This window comes from Cynocephalus volans, chromosome 4, assembly GCF_027409185.1.
Source record: "Cynocephalus volans isolate mCynVol1 chromosome 4, mCynVol1.pri, whole genome shotgun sequence".
NCBI classification, from domain to species: domain Eukaryota; kingdom Metazoa; phylum Chordata; class Mammalia; order Dermoptera; family Cynocephalidae; genus Cynocephalus; species Cynocephalus volans.
This window is the reverse complement of record NC_084463.1, coordinates 104,733,409-104,740,052: the sequence shown is the minus strand read 5'-3', so window position 1 is coordinate 104,740,052 and position 6,644 is coordinate 104,733,409. Positions and strand designations below refer to the sequence as shown.

Here is a 6,644-nt window from a genome sequence, read left to right as displayed (position 1 = left end):
AATGGCAGCAAAATTTGGAATAACAACTTCTGGAAAGAATTATTACAAAATGCAGAATAACAAATATATGTATATATACAAGATCATTTATGTGGAAACAGAAGAAAAGATATTTTGAACTTATGTCTGTCACTAGGAAATGTAGTCATGGAATGATATTCTCAATGTCTTTAAATAATCTGTATACCCAGTCAGGAATCCATATACAGGGGTAGTTGAGAAGTAACATTACACCTCCACACTATGGTGTTCTATAAAAGGAAGCTCAGCGTTGATGAGAATAAAGAGAACATAATATCTTTGATTACACTGGAGGATGAATGCATTTGATGAAGATGGGCTATTTAGGCTGCCTAGAACCACCATTTTCCCCATTGGCAGTCATAAAAGATAAGATACACTCATGATAAAAAGCCATTTTTTGCACTATAGTAATGTGATGTTATCAGGCATAAACAATGTCTTATCGACATCAAAATTACTGACAGCAACATCAAAATTAATTGCTTCTCTGCTACATCAAGAGCTAAATATTGGAGAGACAAAGTCTTTTAGGATTTTTATTATTATTATTATTTCATGTTTTACATAACAGTTCAGTAGTTGGAGCATATAAATGACTTGTTACCAAATGACCTGGTAAGTGTGCTCATCAACATGTTTCCGAGGTATTACTATTGCAAAGGTTGGGTTATTAACTGTTCGAAACAGACAGCATAGACTTTAGAATTAGAGAATGCTAAGCAAAGATTAAAAAGGTAAGTAGAAGTGGATTAATCCAACAAGGAAATGTGTAATCTAGTCCAAAGGTAGGGTAAGTTTAAAGACATAGAAAATAAAACCATGTAGTGTGGTCCCAGAAATGTGATTTGTTCTGCAACATGTTGAAGGAAGTAGAGGCAAGCTTGGGGGACTAGAGATTGGTAGGTAGAGGTTAAAAGATAAATGAATATTGTTTCAAAGTAAAAAAGATGCTTTTAAAGGTAAGATTTTAAGAAAAATCATCATATTTGATTATAGGAAGGATGACTGAATGTCAGAAGATGGATTTTATAAGAAAAAAATAAACAGAAACAAGGGAAATTAGTAATTTGTGCTATAGACTATGTGGAAATTAATGAATATTGTAGCTAAAGGAGATGGTGATAGATGTTATGCTATATTTGATGGATATCAGATAATTGAATACAGTAAGATTTGATGATTACTTGACTGGAATATTAATGTTCCAAAGGTAGAGGGGTGTGGCTGCTGTGCCAGCAAATAAGATATAATCAGATGTCTGGAGATTTGAGGAGAAATAGTGAATATCGTTTAGGAAATTTTGTAGTGAGATCATTTAAGACCTTTTGTAGACATATATACTTATCCGTAAGCATATATACTTATTCATAAGTATATATGTCACATGTTCCACTAGCACCATGCTCTCAGAAAGGACATTTTTCAGGCAAAGAACTCTGTGAAATGACCCAGATGCAGGTAAATTGCCAAAGCCCAGGTGGCAGATGGAATGTGCCATCTGTATGTTTCAGAAAGAGACACAATGACAGAAACAACAGGAAGCTGGGGGATGGAGATGGGCAGGAGTTCTGACTTTGCTAGCAGTCTGTCTGATAAATATAAGAATTGAATGATCTCATGGATTTCCTTCAAAATAGGCCTAAGAGAAGATTGTAAAGGCAGTTATGCTCTTGGAGTTGTTCTTTGCAAGTCCCTCTGTGTCACACATCCTACTGTCCTCAAAGGAGGCTGTCACCTGGATAAGGCAGAGTGACTTAACAACTTTCCTTAGTATTATCTTAAAGGAAATGTATTGACAAGTAAAAATATAATTTGCTAACAAGTAAATATATGTTTCAAAAAGGAATTAACCTTGATTTGTTTCCTACATAATTTCTAAGCTAAGAATTATGTTTGTATTTCTACATGTGTTATTTTGTTCATTATACACCTAGTTCTCTGCCAAACAGCCTCTTGAAATTTCAGCTCTCTTAAAAGTATAAAAAGTCATAGGACATGGACAAACCTAGAAAGGTACCAAGTATGCTTCTTACTAAGTTTAAAAACCTTTCACATTTTAAACATTCAATACTCCCTGCCTTTTACCTCAATTTCTTATTGCCTTCTAAGCTTATAAAACTCATCTCTGATGTGGAAATCACCAGAACTCTGGCTTTCCATATATGGGATAAGATTCAAACTCTGAACTCTTCCAAAACATTTTTAATAACTAACCCAAATTTTAATTCTTACTTTTATACAAAGAAACACTTCAGATATTTACTCACATAGGCCCAGAGTAGCGCATGTTTAATGGAAGGCACATATCTTAACGAGAAAGATTTTTTCCCACACAGATATTGTTTGAAAATCCAAATAAAGAGGAGTTGTCAAGAATATTTATTAATATTTACTGAACATTCACATCAGTGGAGTTAGGAGGAGGAATCTAGATGTTGGGAGCAACCAGAGATAAAAAAAAAAAAAGCATATTACAAAGCTGTGGTGCACAGTCCAGAATTATGATGCTAAGAGGAGACGGCATCCAAGGAGAAAGGATAGTGGGCAGTTATCAGAACTGAAAGACAAGTTTAGAGCAAAAGTCATAGGAAGGTGCTTGTGGTGCCGAGACCTGGAGGACTAGATTTGTTTGCTTTGCTCTTCACTGTATTCAGGAGGACAGACCCCAAAGCCAGAGAGAAGACAAGGACTCAGAGGCTAACAGAGCACTAAATGGGCTTACGTTATCTCATTAACTGCTAACGTACCTATTTATGGTAATGTTTTAATAGACTGAAAGACTGAAAAACATAAAATTTTCACACTCATTTTGGAGGAAGAGGTAACTTATTTAAAGCATTTTGTTTTAACATGTGTAATGCTAAATTAATTCATATGTAAATCTTTTTAAAACAAGTTATGATAGGTAATTTTACAGGATGTCAAAAGAAGTTAACTTTTTTTGGGTGGCTCAGAAAAGTCAGTTCATCTTTATTGCTTGGCTCATAGTATACATTTAATAATATTGGATGAATTAATAAATAAATTCATATAAGTACCTGATGTTTTAAAACATAGAAAGGCTAAGTAGTGTGGGCTAAAACCATGGCCCAAAAGTAAATAAATAAAATACAAGCACCTACAGGATATGCATTTAAACTTCTAATTATTGATTTGCATTGTCCTGCTATTTTCAGCTAGTAGTCTTTAGTTTAAAGGAAAGTCTCTATTATCCTGTCAATATTCTAATTAGCCTTAAGACTTTTTCTGAAGTAAGTATTAATCACGACCGAGATGGGAGTTTATTATTTTTAGTGTTCTAAAGATCTTTGGTTATATTTAGTCGTTACGATTTCCTATTTTCCATTCCTGATTATTTGGTTGTCTGAGGACTAGTATATTGTTAGAATATCAATTACCATTTATATAACCTACTGATTATTATGTATTTGCACCTGTGTGTGTGTGCATGTGTCTGTGCATGTGTTTCTATGTGTAGTTTCACACTTGATCAAAAGTTCCCTAAGAGCAGGAGACTTTACATAAGACTGTCTAAATTACAAAATCCAGAAAAATCATAGGCACAAGGACAGGAGCATTTTATCACAACATATTTACTTATTAGAAAATAAAAATGAAAATGTAGAATAGAATAAAACTGCACAGAAAAGAGGAAATTAAGAAAGAACTTAATTCAATTTTCTTGTTTTCAGATGAAGATACTTACTGAACGACTTATGGTAGTTTTAGAGAAGAGCAAGCTCTTCAGAAAGGCTACTGGAGAATGCTTCTGGAATTTCTGCATGCAGGAAATTGGAAGAGTCATCTGTCATTCTGCTGTCTACCCATAGGGGATTTACCTGCCTACTTTGTACTAAACGTGCAACCTCTGCAGTTTTTTTTTTTGTCGTTTTTTCGTGACCGGCACTCAGCCAGTGAGTGCACCGGTCAGTCCTTTTTTTTTTTTTTTTTTTTAAATTTTATTTTGTCGATATACATTGTAGCTGATTAATGCTCCCCATCACCAAAACCTCCCTCCCTTCTCCCTCCCCCCCTCCCCCCCAACAATGTCCTTTCTGTTTGTTTGTTGTATCAACTTCAAATAATTGTGGTTGTTATATCTTCTTCCTCCCCGCCCCCCGGTTTGTGTGTGTATGTGTGTATGTGTGTGTGTGAATTTATATATTAATTTTTAGCTCCCTCCAATAAGTGAGAACATGTGGTATTTCTCTTTCTGTGCCTGACTTGTTTCACTTAATATAATTCTCTCAAGGTCCATCCATGTTGTTGCAAATGGCAGTATTTCATTCGTTTTTATAGCTGAGTAGTATTCCATTGTGTAGATGTACCACATTTTCCGTATCCACTCATCTGATGATGGACATTTGGGCTGGTTCCAGCTCTTGGCTATTGTAAAGAGTGCTGCGATGAACATTGGGGAACAGGTATACCTTCGACTTGATGATTTCCATTCCTCTGGGTATATTCCCAAGAGTGGGATGGCTGGGTCGTATGGTAGATCTATTTGCAATTGTTTAAGGAACCTCCATACCATTTTCCATAGAGGCTGCACCATTTTGCAGTCCCACCAACAATGTATGAGAGTTCCTTTTTCTCCGCAGCCTCGCCAGCATTTATCGTTCATAGTCTTTTGGATTTTAGCCATCCTAACTGGGGTTAGATGGTATCTCAATGTGGTTTTGATTTGCATTTCCCGGATGCTGAGTGATGTTGAGCATTTTTTCATATGTCTGTTGGCCATTTGGATATCTTCCTTAGAGAAATGCCTACTTAGCTCTTTTGCCCATTTTTTAATTGGGTTGCTTGTTTTCTTCTTGTAAAGTTGTTTGAGTTCCTTATATATTCTGGATATTAATCCTTTGTCAGATGTATATTTTGCAAATATTTTCTCCCACTCTGTTGGTTGTCTTTTAACTCTTTTAATTGTTTCTTTTGCTGTGCAGAAGCTTTTTAGTTTGATATAATCCCATTTGTTTATTTTTCCTTTGGTTGCCCGTGCTTTTGGGGTCGTATTCATGCCTGATAAATGATTTCAGCACAGTAGCAGGATACAAAATCAACACACAAAAATCAGTAGCATTTCTTTTCTCCAATAGTGAACATGCAGAACGAGAAATCAAGAAAGCCTGCCCATTTACAATAGCCACCAAAAAAAAAAATAAAATACTTAGGAATTGAGTTAACCAACCTCTGCAGTTTTAACATGGCAGACAATGCTACACATTACCACATCTCATTCTTCTGCCTGGTTGGGGTGCCTGGTTTGCAAGATTTTCACTGTTGGATTAGCATTCCTGTCTTCCTCCTGTTTGTCTTGACCCTAATAGGGAACAGTGTAATAATTGCTACTGTCAAGCTAGAGACAAGCCTCACCAGCCTATGTATGCTAGCAATGAATGTCGTGGCTCTTAGCACTTCCATAGCCCCCAAGATCCTTGGCATCTTCTGGTTTGATGCTCACAGGTTTGACATTAATATCTACCTAGTACAAATATATTTCATCCACACATTTTGCATTATTGAGTCAGCCTTGCTCGTTGCCATGGCCTTTGACTGCTATGTAGCTATTTGCATCCCACTGCGTTATACAACCATCCTGACAACATCAATGGTCATTAAAATGGGTCTTGTTGGTTTGATCCGAGCTATCCCTATGGTATTTCCCTGTCCTCTTCTCATTAAGAGGCTGCCACATCACCAAATATGTCATCAATCATGCCTACTGTGAACACATGGGTGTGGTAAAGTTGGCCAGTGCCAACATGCTCATTAACAGAGTATATGGAATCTCTATGGCCCTTTCAGTGATGATATTGGACCTAGGGCTCATAGCCACATCTTACATCAAAATTCTCCAGGAAGTATTCCAGCTCTCTTCCCAGAATGCCCGTTTTAAAGAACTGGGCACCTGTGCTACCCATGTCTGCACTATTCTAGTCTCCTACACACCTGCACTGTTCAGCTTCCAAACTCACTGCATTGGCAGGAAGGTGCCTCCAAGTGTCCACATAATTTTTGCAAGTATGTACCTTCTACTGCCTCTTGCAGTTAATCCCCTGGTTTATGGCATCAAGACCAAACAGATTTGTGACCAAGTGGTAGGACTTTTCTTCCCAAACAAGAAAGTTTCTAAAAACTAAAACATTTAAATAAGACTCATGTTGGCAGATTCTGGCTCATGAAGACATGGTGTGTTAACAAAAGTGGCAACCTTGTCCTGACATGTTATTTTTTGATTCAGCATTGCATTATAGCAGGAGTATTTAATGTTGTGCATTTTTTTCTCCATTTTGAATTCTGTTTGTTTTCTCTTTCTTTAAAATAAACAAATTCCTTTTTGTGTGAATTTTTCAATAATTAGCAATAGTATATTTTCTTATTAATATTATTATTTCATATTTTATGTTATTGATAATAATTTGCTATATTGCAAATATAATATAAGTAGGCCAATTATTATAACACTTTAAAATAGTATATTGGACTCTGCAATATTATAATAATGACTATTTTACAATTTGTATTTTGTAAATCCCCTCTTAAAAAGTAGTAATTGAGTAAACATTATTATTTTCAAGATAATTTTTACTGACCATAAATTTAGTAATTGTGGCTTAACA

General features: G+C 35.6%; 1 pseudogene; it reads left to right on the top strand.

Moving 5' to 3' along the window:
- Positions 1-5,227: 5,227 nt before the first annotated feature.
- Positions 5,228-6,164, top strand: LOC134376336 (olfactory receptor 52P1-like; annotated as a pseudogene).
- Positions 6,165-6,644: the final 480 nt, after the last annotated feature.